The sequence below is a fragment of the Pituophis catenifer genome, unplaced genomic scaffold (assembly GCF_029215685.1).
Source record: "Pituophis catenifer annectens isolate HBS135680 unplaced genomic scaffold, rPitCat1.0.hap2 SCAF_13, whole genome shotgun sequence".
NCBI classification, from domain to species: domain Eukaryota; kingdom Metazoa; phylum Chordata; class Lepidosauria; order Squamata; family Colubridae; genus Pituophis; species Pituophis catenifer.
Window position 1 is genome coordinate 22,566,618 of NW_027256893.1, and position 21,243 is coordinate 22,587,860.

Sequence of the window (21,243 nt, forward strand, 5' to 3'; positions counted from 1 at the left end):
CTGCTCTACGGAGTGGAGAGTTGGTCTCTGACAGAAAACCACTTGAAGAAACTAGAAGCATTTGAAATGTGGATTTACAGACCGCTGTTACGTATAAGCTGACAAAATCAGAAATGAGGAGGTGATAAGCCACCTGGGAAAGCCAAGGGAAATCATCAAAACCATTCAGAAGCAAAAGTTAGAATATTTTGGACATGGGATGCAACACCTGGAAAAATATGGCATCCTTCACTTAACCCTCCAAGGAAAGATCGAAGGTAAAAGAGGTCCAGGCAGAAGAAGAAGAATATCATGGCTTCAAAATCTAAGGGACTGCTTTGGACAAAACTCAGCAGCACTTTTTTGTGTGGCTGCTGATAAAAATAGGATTGCCAACATGATTGCCAACGTCTGATGACAGATATGGCAGAAGAAGAAGAAGAAGAAGAAGAGGAAGAGGAAGAGGAAGAGGAAGAGAAAGAAGAAGAAGAAGAAGAAGAAGAAGAAGAAGAAGAAGAAGAAGAAGAAGAAGAAGAAGAAGAGGAAGAGGAAGAGGAAGAGGAAGAGGAAGAGGAAGAGGAAGAGGAAGAAGAAGAAGAAGAAGAAGAAGAAGAAGAAGAGGAAGAGGAAGAGGAAGAGGAAGAGGAAGAGGAAGAAGAAGAAGAAGAAGAAGAAGAAGAAGAAGAAGAAGAGGAAGAGGAAGAGGAAGAGGAAGAGGAAGAGGAAGAAGAAGAAGAAGAAGAAGAAGAGGAAGAGGAAGAGGAGGAAGAGGAAGAGGAAGAGGAAGAGGAAGAGGAAGAAGAAGAAGAAGAAGAAGAAGAAGAAGAAGAAGAGGAAGAGGAAGAGGAAGAGGAGGAAGAGGAAGAGGAAGAGGAAGAAGAAGAAGAAGAAGAAGAAGAAGAAGAAGAAGAAGAAGAAGAAGAAGAAGAAGAAGAAGAAGAAGAAGAAGAAGAAGAAGAAGAAGAAGAAGAATGGATTACAAAACCCATCATTGGTCAGTCAGGCTGTGTGTCTCCTTTAGGAGAAAAAAAAAACCCTTACCTATCACTTTTGTTGTTTTTGAGAATTACTTCATCCGGTGGAAATGGATCTAAGTTAAAAAAATTTTTTCATAACTGAAAGATTCCTATTTGATACACAATTGCCTTTGACAGATCAACAATTTAAAGGCTGATGCAGCGAATTATCTCTGTTTGCTTGCACAATTGTGCAGTTGTTTTTAGATAGATTGTCATGTGTTTTGCTTGTGGTTCCTTGTCTTTTATCAGAAGGGAACATTATGGCTTTAAAATTTTGGAGTGCTAGCTTTAAGATAGATATATGTGAAGATCTGTCACATTTAATTATCTCCTCCATCAAATTCAGTAAGTGGTCCATTAAGAGAGAAACGAGTGGTTGATATACTCATTAGAAAAGGAAGATTTCGTGGTACAACAAAGAGAGAAGAGAATTTTATTTCTGAGTCATTTAGGAGAAAAAAGGGAGGAAGGAGATTAAAAACAAAACAACACTATATAAAAAAAAACCTCAACACAATCTTTAAATAACAATGCTACTGTAATTATTTTTTTTAAGAACAGCCTTGGAAATTGAAAAACATTTATACTGACGAGAAAACAGAAAAAGACTTTCTCTTCATATGGAAAAGAAACCCAACTGCAAAAGTGATAGGTTAACTCATTTAAGACAAAGTAAGTATTTCTTTAATTCCAGTCTGTGGAATTTGTGTCTAGCAACATAAACAAAAGAAACTGGCTAAAAGTTTGAAAATGAAAGGGGAAATACAAATGATGAACCAAGAAAATGACCTGGAAAATATTTTGGAAGATCATGATCTTTAAGATCTAAATCTTATTGCACTTGCAAAAGAAGCTTATTAAAAACCTGTGTGGCAGGAGAAGGAAGAATTGAAATCAAATCCTCTGACAAATATTTGATTGAATTAAAGTTAACGGCTTTAGAAGTACAAGCAAGGAATACAAAGTTGGTTTATTAGATCAAGGTTAAAATAGCAGGATATGTGGGTGGGGGGACAGATTATTGTTTTACAGAATTATTTTAAAGATTATTATTTTACAGAAAGTTTATCTTTACTGGGAGATGCAAAGTCAGTTCAAAATGATGGAATTCCAGTGATCTTCCCTCCGTTTATCAGATAAACTGATTTATTGCTGGCTCATTTGAGATGTATTTGAAATCCCATTAAACTCACTCTTTCGAGCCTTTCTGTGTGAGAGTGTGTATTTTAATTGAAAGTGACTGAATTAAACAGATTGAATCACCACTGAAGCAGGGGAACATTTCACCAAACAAATAAAATTAAAAAAAAGCTTTGTGAAATTAGTTATCAGTTTCACACCGTTAAATGCATCTCTGTTGCTGGAGTACATTTTGGTACCTGCCTTCCAACAAGATAGACTTCTCTCCCCTAAAATTCTTGCTTTCTAGGAATCCTATCCTACGATCACCTTCCATGATAAATTTAGGTCTTTCCTCCCCCTCCCCCTTCATTGTTGTTTTGAGAAAATAGGAACATGCACCTATACACAACAACACATTTGTCTGTAAATATTTACCCTCATTGAGGCACGGTGTCTTAGAGAAGACTATACAGCTTTCAAAATCCCAGCCTGGTTACAGGTGTTGAAACAATCTGTGCGAGAAACTGCAAAATGATGTGTGTTGGTTATATGCAGCTCATCAATGAGAGAAAGGAGACAAAACTGTAATTCCCTCTCATTGCTTTAAGGTGATGCAAGCATTATTCCATGTTTATTTCTAATCAACATATAGGTAGTCTTGGATGGATGGATGGATGGATGGATGGATGGATGGATGGATGGAATGGAATAGAATGGAATTGAAATAGATGGATGGATGGATGGAATGGAATGGAATTGAAATGGATGGATGGATGGATGGATGGATGGATGGATGGATGGATGGATGGATCGATGGATGGATCGATGGATCAATCGATGGATCGATCGATGGAATGGGAAAGGATGGAATGGATGGAAACTTATCAAGGAAAGAAGCAACTTAGAACTAAAGAGGAATTTCCTGACAGAACAATTAATCAGTGAAACGACTTGCCTCCAGAAGTTGTGGATGCTCCATCATAGGATGTTTTTAAGAAGAGACTGGATAGCCACTTATCTGGAATAGTATAGGATCTCCTGTTTGAGCAGGGGGTTGGACTAGAAGACCTCAAAGATCCCTTTCAACTCCCTTATTCTGTTATTAATACAACAAATGGAAAGGCCTCAGATTCTGTTTATCTCATGAGTGCCACTGCATAGACGAACCCTCATGATATTTTAGGTACCAAGTGCATTGAAATATGGGCAACCGTTAATTTACTCATCCATTTCTAGAAACCTATCCTGCTAAACTTAAATGTCAGGAACAATACGTGTCCTTCTAAACAAAATTGGCTCAATTAGAGAGAGAGAGACTGTAATTTCTTTTGATGAATTAAAATATTCATCCAACTGAACGGCCTCGGGAGGATTGAGGAATACAGCTGAAGAAGTCAGAGTAGCAGATGTAGAGTAGGGTGAATTTTCACTGTTCTAACACAATTGTCTTCGAAAAAGCACATTGCACTGAGTCCAACTGGATGAGAAGTAACGTGTAAGTATGTATATGCAAATGTTTGCTAAATTGACAAAGCTGCAAAAATCCAGGTTTTCTTGACATATCATTGGCATCTTCAGAAGGGGAAATATGGTCCGAGATCACACAGCAAATCTAACTAACTGTCAAAGTTGTTGGAATATCTACTAAATAATATAATTACATAATTTTTGCTGCTTTCTTGGATTTGCCTGGAAGAGACCGACATAATGTATGCTTTGAAGAACAGATGGGCCTCATCTGAGATGCAAGATATCTTTCCACAACTAGCTATATATTCTATAAATTATTCCTCTAGGAAGATCTAGCTGTGCTGTTAGAACCAAGATAAGGAATTAAATGGAATCTCAAATGGATCCTGTGGACGACTGGGTTCAAACTTCAAGGACGTCAAATTCAAGTTCAATGCAGTTGATGTACAGTTGTTGGATTATTGCTGCTATGGTTCATTGCACAGTCATCCAGATGTCATCCAGATGTTCACACTGGACTTGGCATTTTTATCAACCTATCAAGTTTTTCCCAAGGGCTTGCAGTAGGCAGATGTTCTTGTTTGATGGTGCTAAAGGTCTCATCACAGGATGTAAGCTGTTGCCAGTAAAGCTGCCTTTTGCAATTGACTGATGGTGATTTTGTCAATGCCGTTGGGGGTTCAAGTGGTGCTCCAGTTGTTTCGGGATTGCACCCAAGGCACCTATTACTATTGGTCCTACCTTTGCTTTCTTTTGCAACAGTCATTCTATTTCTATTTTGTTATTATTGTTCATCACACCGTCAACCAGATGTTTAGACTAGATTTGGCGTTTGGATAGGCAGATCTTGTTCGATGGTGGTTAACAGTTTTGTTGCAGAATGCGAGCTGTTCCAAGTCAGGCTGCCTTTTGCAATTGACTGGTGGTGAATTTGTCAATGCCAGTGGTGTTCAGGTGGTCCATCCTCTCTCTTAGCCTCTTTCTCAGCTTCTCCACACAACCTCTCATTTTTATTCTATTATTTCTGCGCAACAATTCCATCTGACTGATCTCCATATGGAAGAACCTTCTCTTTTTTTCCCCTCTTATCTTCAATCCTAAAATATCTCCAAGAACTACCAGACTGATGAAGTTCATGGCAGAAAACCAGAACGCTCTAAGAGTCCTGAAATCAAGGAACACAGAGTTGGAGCAACAGAAAAGCCATATGGATGTGAGCAATTGCATATTTTAGAACCTGTTTCAGAACATTTATCCGATCAGGCATGAAAAGGGCTGCAATATTGTAGGACACTGATTCTAGGAAAAGCCATCTCCAGAAAAATCTATGGCTATCTTGCAGAAGTCAAAACTCTTAAATCTCCAATCGACAGCTGCTGAAGGATGGTGATGTAAGGACTTACAACCGTTTTAGAAAGCAGCCAATTTCCAAGTGGCAGCTTCAAACTTCATAGGCCACAAAATGTTAAATATTGAAGGCAGTTTTTTGGCGAGCTTTCGCTCATTTGGAAATGTAACAATTGCTCTTTAGCTGACAGTTTGGAGCCAAGATGATTAACAATTAAGAACAGACATGACAGCTCGTTGCAGTCTGTTGTTTGTTTCCGAGTGTAGAGAGCACATATTCCCCCACATAGGCACTTGTTGTAGGACAGTGGAAGTACACTACGAATCATTTGCATTACCATTACAACTAGCAAACGGGTACAATGGGGAGGAGGCAGAGAAAAGAGTTTTCTATAGAAGAAGGTATGAGTGCCCTCGTGCCTATTCGCCAAAGCAGGGGTCACCAACCTTTCGGACCTCAGGGACCACTAAATTCATAATTTAAAATCCCGTGGACCACTAATATGATCTGCCTAATGACCGGCTGGGTGGGCATGGCTAAGTGGTCATGTGACTGGGTGGGCGTGGCCAACTCCTTGCCTGCCCACCCAGGATCCTTAGGGCCCCAGCAGGAAGCAGTTGTTGGAGCTAAGCAGCCACCACAAGAAAGAGTTGGCAAAACAGCTCAGTTCAAATTGGATCTGACCAAGAAAGAGGCTCAGCAGAAGCACCTCAATGAGGACTAGGAGCATAGGCTTTCCAAGTACAGGGAAGACCTGCGGGAGTGCAAGGCCAGGTACCGGCGCCTGGAGGCTCAGTGGGCTGAGATGGTCAGCCAGTTCCAGGCCATGATGCAGTCCTACTGGAACAAGGCCCTCCGGCTCTTCGCCACCAGTGGCACTTCCCTCCAGCTTTCAAAGCTCCGCACTAGGAGGCTGAAGCAGACCCCAAGTTAGAATTTCTGTCCCTCTCCAGCCCACACAAAAAGACCCCGAAGGGGAGACTCTCTCCAGCAACACAAACGTTCATTGCATGTATCTGTCCCAGGGGCTGTAGTTTGAGGACCCCTGTTTTAGCGCAATATAAAAAGTGCAAATAATTTTTCTGCGGACCACCAAAATTTTCTCGCAGACCACCAATTGTCCATCGACCACCAGTTGGTGACCGCTGCTCCAAAGCACCTGAAGGCAAGACCGGAAACAATGGATGGAAACTAAATCAAGGAGAGAACCAAGAACTAGAACTAAGGAGAACTTTCCTAACCGTGAGAACGATTAACCAGTGGAACAGCTTGTCTCCAGAAGTTATGGGTGCTCCAACACAGGAGGCTTTTAAGAAGAGACTGGTCAGCCACATGTCTGGAATGATGTAGGGTCTCCTGCTTGAACAGGGGCTTGGACTAGAAGATCTGCAAAGTCCCTTCCAACTCTATAATTCTGTATAATTTCACCCACTGTATTTTATCGTGCCCTAGCCAGCCTAGAAGTCCACTCCTGGAGAAGACGAAGGCCCCAAAAGTCAATTGAAATGACTATGCCACCTCTAAAATGAGCCCACTGATCTGCAATTGCCTTTGATCGTCCCGCTTCCGTTCTGAAGCTTATTACTCAAGTGATCAATCGGGTAGCTCCTTCCATAAAAACTTAATGCTTGGACCTTAATTGCTGCTTTCTGGAATTGCTACCTTATCATCCTAATGATGTGGGAGGGTACGACACTAAATAAACAATTATTAAACCCCCGATGCAGAAACTAACTTGCTAACTATCGTTCTAATTCTGTTGTTAGGGAATGTTTACTAAGTAACTTAGGCAAGGATACGGGAAGGGGTGCTTGGATAGTTGTTCTCCTGTTGTGTCTCCTTTACAGGGGACCCTTGACGTACGACTACAACCGAGTCCAAAATTTCTGTTGCTAAGTGAGATATTGCTTAAGTGAGTTTTGCCCCATTTTACAATCTTTCCTGCCATGCTTGTTAAGCGAAGCACCACATGTCAGCTTTGGAAGCCATATTAGGCTGTACATGTTTCTACTGCCCAGCCCCCGCCCTTCTATGTACTTGATAGGCAGGTGTTAAATCAGCACTCCTGTTGACTGACTGTTGAGGGGCCTGTTTCCCAGGCTTCAGTCACTTCCCCGGCTGTTTTTGTGCCTGCTCATCCAACAATCTTCGTAGCTACAAAATTGAATGTATGTCCTTGTTTATTGCTGTGTGAGGCTACCAATGAGTTCGGACAGTGGTGAAATTCAGGGTTTTTCACTACCGGTTCTGTGGGCGTGGCTTGGTAAGCATGGCAGGGGAAGGATACTGCAAAATTCCCATTCCCTCCCCACTCCTGGGGGAAGGATATTGCAAAATCTCCATTCCCTCCCCACTCCTGGGGGAAGGATATTGCAAAACCTCCATTCCCTCCCCACTCCTGGGGGAAGGATATTGCAAAACCTCCATTCCCTCCCCACTCCTGGGGGAAGGATATTGCAAAATCTCCATTCCCTCCCCACTCCTGGGGGAAGGATATTGCAAAACCTCCATTCCCTCCCCACTCCTGGGGGAAGGATACTGCAAAATCTCCATTCCCTCCCCACTCCTGGGGGAAGGATACTGCAAAATCTCCATTCCCTCCCCACTCCTGGGGGAAGGATACTGCAAAATCTCCATTCCCTCCCCACTCCAGGGGAAAGATACTGCAAAATCTCCATTCCCTCCCGACTCCAGTGGAAGGATACTGCAAAAATCTCCATTCCCACCCCACTCTGGGGCCAGCCAGAGATGGTATTTGCCGGTTCTTCAATCTACTCAAAATTTCCACTGCCGGTTCTCCAGAACCTGTCGGAACCTGCTGGATTTCACCCCTGAGTTCGGGTCTCCTTGTGTTCTTGCGTGTTTAATCTGATACACAAATGGATCTTTAAAAACACCTGATTGCATTAAAAGGAGTTCCAAATTGATAGGGAGGTGAAGAATGAGTGATACACAGAACATCATCTACCCATTCAACTTCTCTACTTCTTTAGCAGCCTTCTTACTAACAACAGATACGCGGGAACACATGCACAGCAGATGGCATCATTTTAAAAGACTCATTCTCCCTGCTGTGAATTATTTTTTTTAAAAAAAGACACATTTTCTATCGGTTTTTCTCCTATGCAAATTTAATCCATTTTTTTCAGTGGAAACCCATACCATTAATTGATTTGGTTATCTGACAGACGTGTTGAAGAGGCCCATTTGACATGCAAAGGCACGCAGATGGGACTTTAGCTTAGGTGTGTGGAGCATTATAATCTGTAATCCTATACACGTGTGCTCTGAAGTAAGCCTGATTGCGTGCAATGGGATTTAGGATCAATTACGCCTTTATTAAAAAACATTTTTCCATGTTTCCAATGCTTTTCGTATACAAGTAAAACAACGGAATTGATTTTATAGTCAATTAAGAAGCTAGCCAAACACAGAAATGAGTATGTGATATTAACTGCAGGAATCTACTGTACTAAAAGTTTTTTTAAAAAAACAAAACAACAACAAGCTGAAGTATTTTATTTTATTGATTTGATTTTTATATGATTGCAATCATACCAGTCTCGGTGAAGTATTACAGTTTTAATACTCCTTGAGGTCACTATATAAAGATGCTATTATAATGCTCCATACACCTAAGATGATGAGGGGACTGGAGGCTACAACATACAATGAACGGTTGCAGGAACTGGGCACAGCTAGTCTAGTGAAAAGAAGGACCAGGGGAGACATGAGAGCAGTCTTCCAATGTTTGAGGGGTTGCCACAGAGAGGAAGGAGGTCAAGCTATTCTCCAAAGGCCAGACAAGGAATAATGGATGGAAACTGACCAAGGAGAGATTCAACCTAGAAACGAGGAGGAACTTTATGACAGTGAGAACAACCAACCCATGGAACAGAAGTCGCTTTTGGAAGTTGTGGGAGCTTCATCACTTGAGACTTTCAAGAAAAGATTGGACTGGCATTTGTCAGAAATGGTGTAGGGTCTCCTGCTTGAGGGGGGGGTTGGACTAGATGACCTTTAAGGTCCCTTCCAACTCTGTTAATTTGTTAAATCTGTTAAACAAAGTCTACTAACAAAGTCTGTTAAACAAAGCTTGCATCTCTAATCATGGAATAGACTCATATAGTGAGCCGGTAGCATGAAAATGTTTCTTTAATCCGTGTATAAGCCAGCACAGTCACTAAAATAACTATAAACATCCTGCAAGGAATAAAGAAACAACTAGAAAAACTGAACCACGGCATCCATTTTGAATACCAGGCGAGGTAAAACAGACGCTCCATAAAACAACCACTGAAGAGCAAAGCTGTTTTCCCTGGGAAGAAAAAGCCTGATTAATAGAATTGTAAGGGACCTTGGAGGTCTTCTAGTCCAACCCCCTGATCATGCATGAGAGCCTATAACCTTTCAGACTAATGGTTGTCCAATTTCTTCTTAAAAACCTCCAGTGTTGGAGCCCACAGAACTTCTGGAGACAAGTGGTTTATTGTTCTCACTGTCCGGAAATTTTTCCCTCAGTTCCAGCTTGCTTCTTTCCTTGACCAATTTCCATCTAAGTTTCTCCAACTAAGACGAATGGATCTCTTCAGTTATGTGTGGCACGCTGGGGGGGAAAAAAAAGCTGATTATTTGCAGCTGGGTTTTGGGTGTGTCTAGGAATTCAGGCCTGCTGATTCAGAAGCTGCTCCTTTTTTCCCCAGAAAGTTCTTGTAATAAAATTCCAAATACTGGAATAAACTAGCCACTGGGTAAGGTTCTGAGCCATGAGAGATATAGTTGTGGTATGGAGCTATAGCGTCTGAAGAAGTTGTGTAATTTATGGGAGAGATGACCTTAAGGCTCCAAAAACTGAACAGGATGTTCAAAGCAGCAAAAATGTATTTGGAGAGACACAGGAGATCGTGAATACTACACATTGTACTAAGTGACTCGGTTGATCTGTAAAGATACAATTTTGAAGCGTTAACGCACGTTAGTTGGTCGGCTTTAGTCTAATATATGCATGCTTGCCTATGATTTCACTGGTTTTATTTTTATTAATTTTTTTTATATGCTGACCATCTCTTGTATAAGGATTATAAAAAAGGCAAAAATAATCAGAATATTAAAACTCTCTTAAGCTGGCTGGGGAATTCTGGGAGTTGAAGTCCAGCCAACTTCAAGCGGCCGACATTGAGAAACACTGCTGTAAAGTTATAACTAACCTAAAACAGAAAGGAATGTATTTATTGTCTTGCTTTTTAAGTAATTCACCCTCTTAGGTTGGTGTGTATTTATGACATTTTAGTCTCTTGTAAGATTGGTGAAAAAGGCCTCAGGGAATGTTCTAATCCTCTCCCTCGCCTTCTACCAAATAGCTAAGGAGCAGAGAAAAACGGCATTTTTAAAAATGATTAAAACAGCCATTGTTTCCACACAGTAAGTAAATAAAAAATGGTTCTGGGAGCCTAGAGAAAAAAGCCAACAGTTTTTACTCTGCCTTGGCTATTCTGTGTCTGGGAAAAAAAAAATGACAACAGATAAATGGCCCTTTAAACAACTAAGAGACTACAATAATTTTACTTGGAAGAATGAATGGGCACCCAAGGCATCCTGAAACTTCAGCAACCAAAATCTTTCATTTTGTGCTGTAATTATGACTCTGCCTTCTTGCCCTCCGATTTTTGAAGGGGAACTTGCTGAACTTTTGGCTAAGAAATTCTTCAGAAAGGGCTAATATTTGCATACCTGGGAAAATGGAGAATACCTGGTGGTGACGCCACAGAAATGCTAAAATATCCATCAACAATCCTTATATTGTCCAAGTGTTTGAGGGACTATTGATCAAATTTATACACCCCTCATCTTGGTGTCCATGTGACTCTTGGCCGTGTGCAAATGCAAGCCTTAAAAGCATAGAAAAAGAAATTATTTAAAGCAAAATTTGAACCGAGTGAAGAACAGGATGAAAACAGGGGGCTGGAACAATTGCCTTCACCTCACTTCCTCCTTAAAAAAAGGCACCGATTGATTAAATTTAGAAAATTATTTAGATTTGATGCTTCCCATCAAATTATTGAACTCAGCCAAATTAAATTTGAAGCTTGAAATTGATAGGAAAAGATAATTAAAAAAAACAACAACAAAGTCAGAAGAATAGCTTTGAATTGAATTTGAGGAGCTGCCTTGAACTGGAGTTTCAATCAAATGGCTTTTCAGCCAAATTTCTCCTTGAAACCTAGAGTCAGTTCTATCATATCTACAGTTTTATTTCCTTCAAGATGGACCCTCCGATGTTTTTAGCCTAGTCTTGCACCAAAGAAATTGCGGGAAGGTGATAATGCAACATTATTTTATCTAATGTTTTTGATTGGTTGGTTGAAGTATTGACTGGTCACACTGAGCCCAACCACTTCGCCTAATCATGGTTTATTGAAAAGACCACCATTGACTCAATTCACAATCACAACATGGCAGAATAATAGAATAGCAGAATAGCAAAATAACAGACAGTTGGAAAGGACCTTGGAGGTCTTCTAATCTAACCTCCTGCTCAGCAGGAGACCTTATACCATATCAGATAAATGGTTATCCAATCTCTTCTTAAAAGCCTCCTGTGATGAAGCACCCACAACTTCTGAAGGCAAGTTGTTCGATCGATTAATTGTTCTCACTGTCAGGAAATTTCTCCTTAGTTCTAGGTTGGTTCTCTCCTTGATTAGTTTCCATTCATTGCTTCTTGTTCTGCCTTCAGGTGCTTTGGAAAATAGTTGACCCCAGTGGTGAAATTCAAATTTTTTTACTACTGGTTCTGTGGGTATGGCTTGGTGGGCATGGTGTGGTGGGCATGGCAGAGGAAGGAAAATCTCCATTCCCACTCCAATCTCTCTGGGGCCAGAGGTGGTATTTGCCAGTTCTCTGGACTGCTCAAAATTTCCGCTACCATTCTCCAGAACTTGTCAGAACCTGATGGATTTCACCCCTGATTCTAAGTGTGGTTTTACTAAGGCTTTATAAAGCAGTACATGTTCTTGATTCTACCCCTCTGGTAATGCAAAAAGGGACCAAATCAACCACAGTGCATCCTTCTATGAAGACAACTAATCGTTGACTAACCCATCTTCCCCAGTTCATGGGTGTTTGAAAGCACACCCTCCCTGCTTGCAATCCACGTTTGTGTACCACACTTATTATACCGCACTTTCTCTTGTACACTTTGTCTTTCCCCATTGAACAGGCAATCACTTCTCTTTCCGTATGAATCTCTGTTCAGGAGCCTTAAATGCCATTCAATCTCGCAGTATTTTGGCTGGCGTTTCCTTTCCTTGGGAAGGTTTCTTGGAGAATTTCTCCTGAGTCGCCAATCCATTTTACTTTTCATTTTATTGCTATAACTTGATTGCTATACACTGATTTGTGAGGCGAGGGGGCCCCGCGTGATAAAATGTGATTAATATTGTTTTAAATTCTGCCTCTGCAGGAATCGATCGGCAGTACTGCCTCTCACAATCAATCTGGCTCCTTCTGAGCTCGACACGGGCTTTTATTTATTTAATTCCCTCCCCCCCCACATACACACATAAGCGCCCGGCTTTTACATTTGATTGAGAGGCCACAGGAATGAGAAGGGGGCTGTCTTTCTTTAAAGGATGATATTCCGGACCCCACCCTCACCATCACACACACAAAGGTTATCGAAAAGTCCTTTCTTGATGTTATTCCTTCAATATACATGAGGATTTACTCACTGTGTGGGGAGACTGTCTTCCCCAGAGATTCCTCGTCTATACTTTGGTATAGAGGGAGATGCTCATAGACTGAAAACATGCTTTGCATACATAAACTTTGGACGTGATACTTTTCCATCCTTTGCTCTGTATCTAGGTCCACATTTTTGAAAAATGTGCTGATGTTGGCACGGGAGAGTGCAAATATGTTTGCCTTCCTTTTCCTGCTAAGTCAGGAGAGGTGATTCCCATGAAGTTTCCAATGAAGAAATTGGAAAATAAAACATGCAGCGGAGCAATTAATAACATTGGCAGAGTTGATTTCTGCTGAGCTTGCTCTGACTGGCTCTTCATTTTGCCAATGGGCTCATTTGCAATTGATTCGGGTTAGCAGATCACATTTATTTATTTCATTCTGATCCCTCCTTTATTATTGTTTATAAATAACTCAAAGTGGTGAACACACCTATTTTCCCCACAAACAAGAACCCTGCGAGGTGGGTTGAGAGAGAGGGGGGGGAGGGAGAGAGAGAAAGAAGAGAGAGATTGGCCAGGTCAGCTCTCAGACCTAAGGTGAGGCTAGAACTCAGAGTCTCCTGGTCACTGGCCCAAAATTACCTGGCTGGCTTTCATTTCTCAGTTGGGATTAGAACTCACCATCTCCTTGTGGTTGACTCAAAGTCACCCAGCCAGCTTTCATACTTAAGGTGGAAGTAGAACTCACCCATCTTTTGATGATTGACTCAAAGTTACCCTGTTGGTTTTTCATGCCTAAAGTGGGTCTAGAACCTAATCTCCTGCTTCCTAAACCAGCACCTTAACCACTAGACTAAGCTATTTTTGTTTCTGTTTTTGTTTAACGCTTGGGATCCTATTTCACTGCCTAGTTAGTTGGAAAAAAAACTGTCAAGAACTTATCCAACTCTTCTGGATTTTTGACAGTCTCCTGAGACGATGCAAAGTTATTGAGGAACATTTCTCATTGGTGGTTACTTGGCAATCTGGCACGTTAGCAACTGGAGAAGCCACTGCAAACCCAGATCTCTGCAAGGCACAACAGTAATTGAAACGAGAGCAATCCAAGGTCAGGAAGAGCAGTAGAAATTTAAAGCTGGTGGCTGGAAAAGATTGAAGCCTGAGTCAAGCTGCCTTGGGCAGAGTCGAGAGTTATTCCAGCAAACTCCGAGACTGCCACACAGACCTGCCTTTAAATTGGTTCCACTTTAGACATAAAATCAGGCAATCATTCCAAAAGCTAAAGAGAAGTTTCAAGAGGAATTACACCTGTTGTGGTACAAAATGTGACAAGGCAGGTAATTTTTGTCACAGTTGTGGAATCTTTGTTTCTAACCATCCACTCACCAGTACTTTCCAGTACCTGTTGATGTCCAATTAATTCAAATGTATTGTTATGATCAAAGATTGCTTCTTTTGGCTAAGATCATAGAACATATAAGGTAAAGGTAAAGGTTCCCCTCACACATATGTGCTAGTCGTTCCCGATTCTAGGGGGCGGTGCTCATCTCCGTTTCAAAGCCGAAGAGCCAGCGCTGTCCGAAGACCTCTCCATGATCATGTGGCTGGCAGGACTCAACGCCAAAGGTGCACGGAACACTGTTACCTTCCCACCAAAGGTGGTCCCTATTTTTCTATTTGCATTTTTTACATGCTTTTGAACTGCTAGGTTGGCAGATGCTGGGACAAGTAACAGGAGCTCACCCCGTTATGCGGCACTAGGGATTCGAACCGCTGAACTGCCGACGTTTCGATTGACAAGTTCAGCATCTTAGCCACTGAGCCACCGTGTCCCTCATAGAACATATAAGATATAATAATAGGGTTGGAAGGGACTTTGGTGGTCTAATCCAACTCCATGCTCAAGCAGGAGACTTAGTACATTTCAATCAATCAATCCAATCAATCAATCAATCATTAAACAGAATAGAGCTCTTGGAAGTCTTCTAGTCCAACCCCCTGCTTAAGCAGGAGAGTCTATATCATTTCAGACAAATGGCTATCCAACATCTTCTTTAAAACCTCCAGTGTTGGAGCACCCACAACTGCTGAAGGCAAACCGTTCCACTGATTAATTGTTCTCACTGACAGGAAATGTCTTTTTAATTCTAGGTTGGATCTCTCTTCCATCTGTTACTTCTTGTCATCTGCTTTGGAGAACAGTTTGACCTCCTCTTCTCTGTGTCAGCCCCTCAATTACTGGAAGGCTGCTATAATATCATTCCTAGTCCTTCTCTTTGTTAGACTGGATATACATAGTTCCCTCAATTGTTCACGTATCAAGTACAGCACCTTTTGATACCATCTCTCACTCCAGTTCAAGCCAGGAAGAACTTGTATAAGAGTCTCTTTTGGGGACATGGTTGCATAATCCTTAGCTTGTGGTATCTTTAGATCCTCAGTTGTAGCCATATTCAGATGCTTGCTTCCATACTCAAGCTTTGACCAATGGCCATTTCCAAGTTCCTTCAAAATATCAGTAATATGTAATATCAGTAAGCATGGAGTAAACTTATCAAAAGCACAAGAAAAGACCAGTTTTGCAAGCATTTGGGGCTATGCCTTCAGGAAAAAAAAAGATGGATCTAGAACAGGGGTGAAATCCAAAATTTTTCCCTAGTGGTTCTGTGGGTGTGGCTTGGTGGGCATGGCAGGGGAAGGATACTGCAAAATCTCCATTCCCTCCCCACTCTGGGGCCAACCAGAGGTGGTATTTGCTGGTTCTCCGAACTACTCAAAATTTCCGCTACCGGTTCTCCAGAATGTGTTAGAACCTGCTGGATATCACCCCTGATCTAGAATCCCAGGACCAAAATGTTGCTTCTCATTTTGCTTCCTTTTAGTTTGAGGAAAATGAATTCGTGGCTCCGGAGACTTCTTATAATTGCTTGTCTAACATGTTTAGAGCAAATATTTCTCAGAGTAGAATTAAGGCATCCTGCATGTCGTTCCAGGATAATTTAATTCCCTCCTTAGGTCTAGACCAAAAGCCAGTCTCACCATTCACTGAGAAATGATAGTCCTTTCTAATTACAAGGGGATGAGACAAAACAAACAGTTGCTATGTCACGCTTTTAAAATGGTTAGATATTTAAGAATAATCAAGTGCACAGTTTGCTTTGGCAAATCCCTGGCTTCCATTCTCCCTCCTTCATCTATGAGTATGGAGCAGCAGAAATGAGAGCAGATCAACAGTCAATCCACTGACCTTGACTCTGGGTAGCAACAGTCCTATTTCACAAAGACAGTCCTCTATCTGAAGGAATGTCTAGTTTAAGTCTACTTTAGAGATGAAGAATCCTTAAAAAAATCAAGAATCATTAATTCTTGTAGATGCCTAGTTCATTAGATCATTGTTGTCTCCATTACGAGGAGGAGCTCTTCTTTTCATTGCCGCCTTGATTAAAAAATTATATAAATTACCCTAGCTTGATCTGTAGCTTCATTCATCCTCTTTAATGACAATGTCTATGTGACTCTTCAAATGCCTTCCAACCTCCTGTGATGTATCCAGTCTCTATCAATTCATTGTTTTATCAGTTCAGCAGATTGAATCGTGTGATGTCAGCTGAATAAAAGCCGACTCAGGAGCACATTCCTGAGACCAGCTCGGGTGTGATTGCATCTCACACCAAGATAATAATCCCACTCTAACCATTCCAGATGAAAATGAAAACCAGAAAACCAGAAATAATGCACAATGTAGAATTGTTACTTAAAACAGAGCAGTTTTTAAAAAAAAAAATGAAAAGGGAAGAAGAGGATTATCTTAAATAATATATTTAGTATTCTAAAAGCATACTGGACTCAAGGCTGCAACAAAAAATGGAATCAGGAATAATAGAATAGCAGAGTTGGAAAGGATCTTGAAGGTCTTCTAGTCTGACCCCTTGCTCAAGCAGGAGACCCTATACTATTCCAGACAAATGACTGTCCAATCTCTGCTTGAAAACCTTCAGTATTGGAGCACCCACAACTTCTGGAGGCAAGTTGTTCCACTGGTTAATTGTTCTCACTGCAAGAAATTTCTCCTTAGTTCTAAGTTGCTTCTCTCCTTGATTAGTTTCCATCCATTGCTTCCTATCCGGCCTTCGGGTGCTTTGGAAAATAGATTGACCCTGTCTTCTCTGTGGCAGTCCCTCAAATATTGGAAGACTGCTGTCATGTCACCCCTGGCCCTTCTTTTCACTACATTAGACATACCTAATTCTTGCATCTGCTCTTCATAGATTGTAGCCTACAGCCCCCTAATTATCTTTGATTTTGATTTTCCAAAGAAATCCCAAAGAACTGGGGAGAATGTTATGGATTGTTAACTGCCATGTATCTCTGAATTAAGTAGAAATAAGCCCACCCCCATACATTAAGTATTTTGCAATGATTCGGCTTTGTAAAGTGTATCTGTTTAGCCGTCCTTAGTTTAGTGAAGTCTGGATTCTGTTTGGAGGTTCAGATTTCGAACCCCAGCAATCCTTTTCCAACTTGGTCATTGCTGACAATTGCGGGGCATGACAATTGTTCATCTGGAGAATCTCCAGATTAAGCCAAACTGGTTTCTTTCTTCTTCCAGAGTAAACTTCATGAAGAAATCAAGTTGATTGTACTTGCTGATGATCTTTGTATGCAACTTCAACCAACTTTATTACAGTCAAGGACCAGAACAAAACAGAATTAGGACCTAAAATGAGATTCTGGAATAAAACATATAATGGAATTAGACATAAAATGAGATTTTGTATACAAGAAAACTGTGACAAAATCTAGAACACTGTCAAATATAGAAGTCAAATCATAATCACACGATCGATCCCTGAAATTAGAAGTCAACCTTTAGGAACTATGGATGCAACCTTCTAGTAACTACAAGGAATTAGAGATAATATTTTCACATCATTGCTTGCTTGAAAATCGAAATTCTGGTCCTAATTCTTCTTGTAAGTCAGTTGTAAGTGTATGTATATATGCATGCTTCCACAATGTTTGTTCATTCATTCATTCATTCATTCATTCATTCATTCATTCATTCATTCATTCATTCATTTCTGAAGGATTATTTTAACAGCTAAGGTTAATGGAGTTAAGTTTTTTTCACAAATACCTGCTGGCCATAGCAAAATCTGCATATGAGGCAGATTTGAAATTGCCTTTAAACTTGCTAGCAAGTTGCTATTCCTGGAGAAATATCAATAAAAGACTCAAAATAACAGAGGAATGGAGATTGTGATGTGATTCCCAAGCTGACTGATTACAAATGCACCGAGCCACTTTAACAGACTTTTGATGTCCACCCCATTCCTTTTGTAATCTAGACAAGAAAAAACAGAAGGAGGAATATTTCTTACTCTCAGTGGCCCTGTAAAAGAGCTAAGAAGTGGAATAATTTATTGTGCCATACGCAAGCTTACCCAGCTCACAAAATATGTAGTATATTGATATTTGAGTTTGTGGGTTAAGGGTGAATGAACATTTCTGTTCCCAGTCTATGTCATCTTCATATATTTCATCCTTCCCTCCCTCCCTCAATTCCTGGAAACATCTGCATTCAGTTTCCTTCCTTCCTTCCTTCCTTCCTTCCTTCCTTCCTTCCTTCCTTCCTTCCTTCCTTCCTTCCTTCCTTTCTTCCTTCCCTCCCTCCCTCCCTCCCTCCCTCCCTCCCTGTCAAGTCCAAGTCAAGCTTGATTCTTGGCTATTCCATGGATACATCCATGTACTCCATTCTGCTTTCATGACAATGTAGGCATCATTTGTCATTGACCTCATCCAGTCCAACTTTCTGGATTTCTTAATCTAAAAGTTCTACAATTTCTTAGTGGCCTCTCATCCAAGAACTAACCAAGCCTTTTCTACTCTTTTTGAGGTCAGCCAAGTTCAACTGAATGTTATCATTGTATGTAGCATAGTAGGGTTGGAGCTTCAAGTGCAGCCTTAAATCTACAAACACACGCCCCCAAATGTATTTTGATAACTGTATTTTGGAGAAGAAGACCTCCAGTGTATATTTAAGCTCCGTTTCCATAACTCTACAAGTTGTGATTACATTAATATTATAAGGTCTCCTTCGTACAATTAATACTTCGGTGGATAGGGAAATCTTCATGATAATATTTTCACGCAATGGGCCTGTTCTGGGAAGACAGCAAGGGAATTTCTGAAAACTACATTGCTCAGATTCTGGGATATCACTTTCTGTTCTTTGACAAATAATATTTTATTACAATTTTTTTCTTTTTTAAAAAAGGAATGTTTGTTTAGTTTTGTTGACCTTTGAATCAGAATTGGCTCATAGCCAGTACGTGCCGATTTCTTAGGAACATTTTTCTCTTCTCTTCTCTTCTCTTCTCTTCTCTTCTCTTCTCTTCTCTTCTCTTCTCTTCTCTTCTCTTCTCTTCTCTTCTCTTCTCTTCCCTTCCCTCCCCTCCCCTCCCCTCCCCTCCCCTCCCCTCCCCTCCCCTTCTTTTTTCCATAGTATATTTTTTACTCTGACATTTTTCTATCAATTCTGCCACGGCTTTCAGTAGAAATTAAATATGGCAATGTTGGGTCCCACATGCAATCTTCAACAGATGCCTTCCAGCAACATATAAGAATACTACAAGGAAGATACAAGATACTGAAAGAAACAGAAAAAAGAAAAAAGAAGGAAACATCATAGAAACCATATAGGACAGATAGTCCTGGAATAACAACTATTCCTTTGGTGACTGTGTGAAGTTACAAAAGTGACTTACGACTGTTTTTCACACTGTTGTGATATCCCCATGGTCATGTGATCAAAATTCGGGCGCTTGCCAACAGGCATGCACTTAATGACGGTTGCAGCTCCCTGGGGTCATATGTTCACCACCCGCAACCTTCCCATCTGGTTTTCGACAAGCAAAGTCAATGGGCGAAACTGGATTTGTTTACGATTGCGTGACTCCCTTAACAGCTGCAGTGATTCACTTAACAACTGTGGAAAGGAAAGGTCATAAATTGGGGCCAAATTCACTAAGCAACTTTCTCGCTAAGCAACTGAAATTTTGGGCTCAGTTGTGGTCATTAAGTCGAGGATCGCCTGTATATATCAAAGTTCTCAACCTCTTGTGATGGCAGACTTGTGCAAGTACCATTCTGGTCAGTGCAAACGCTTGTCACCAGGCAAGAGGAGCAGCCCAGATGCAGCCAACAATGTCATTTCTCTGTGACTTCCACGTCTGCTCTTGGAGCTCTTCCATCCCACCAGTGACAGGAACATGCTTCTCCTGCCCTTCCCAGTGTGCTGATGTGGGTGTCAAACCCTGAAGTGAACCAGGCTGAGGCCATCTTGGAGACTTCAGGGTTGCCACATAACAGAGGGAGTGGGGGAAACAGGGGTGAAATCCAGCAGGTTTTGGAGAACTGGTAGTGGAAATTTTGAGCAGTTCAGAGAACCGGCAAATACCACCTCTGGCTGGGCCCAGAGTGGGATGGGAATGGGGATTTTGCAATATCCTTCCCCCAGGAGTGGGGAGGAATGGGGATTTTGCAGTATCCTTCCCCTGCCATGCCCACCAAGCCACACCATGTCCACCAAGCCATGCCCTCAGAACCGGTAGTAAAAAAAATTGGATTTCACCCCTGGGGGAAAATAGCTAGATGGGGTATTGTAGCCAAAACAATAAAGTTTTCTTGTGGGAACCAAGAACATTCTCACAGGTGGCTGGCCAGAGGAGGAGTGAAGTAACCAAGCAACTGGCCACCAACTGGATTGGACAGTATGACCAGTGACTTGGGGGAAAGAGGGAAATGTTTATTTTTTAATCAGGTGAAAGCAGCGGGAACTTTCAGAGTCGGCTTTCACCAGTTGTGCCGATATGATGCATCCAATAAATTGTTCTTTGAGGAATCTTAGCTGCCACGGAGTTCTGTTTTCTATGGGTGTATTACTCGGAACGCTGACCTCGGGTGAGTGTCCATACCTACACAGAGAATCGATTTCATGCACTGAAATAGAAACCGTGTGTGGGTTAATGGAATGTATGAATGCAGCTTTCAGAAGCAACGGAGAAGGCATCAAACCTACTGATCACGTGTGGTCCTGTAGATTGGTCATTCAGGAGGCCTGAGCCTTGTAGCTATTCTGGTCATGTACGCACAAGCAATATCCAGATACACATCTCAGCTGTTTTATCTGCTGGACAGGCGAGGGATTTCTTCTTCTTCTCACGTCTGTGGTAGGGCCTGTATATTACACAGACAGTGATTCGAGAAGCATTAAAGCAGTTGAAATGCACAACCTGGGTTTTAAGTGGTGTTGCTCCAGCTGGGGGCTGCCAGTTCAGAACCACAGAACAAATGTAGGGCTGGTAAAGGTAATGACTGATGTGGCTGGAACAGGAAGTCTTTAGAGCCCTTCCCGCTCACAAAACAAATGATGGCTAAGCCAGAACCCGGTCAAAATGTGACGTGCTTTGGAATGGACCAATGAGCTTTGCAGCTTCCTCCAAGTCAAATCGAAGTAAATCAGAGCATGCTGGTTTATAGTTGATGTGCCTGGTGGTTGTTGTGTGTGAGTAGCAAACTCCCTGTGGTTTGCTCTTGTGATGGATTGTGTCTACGAAAG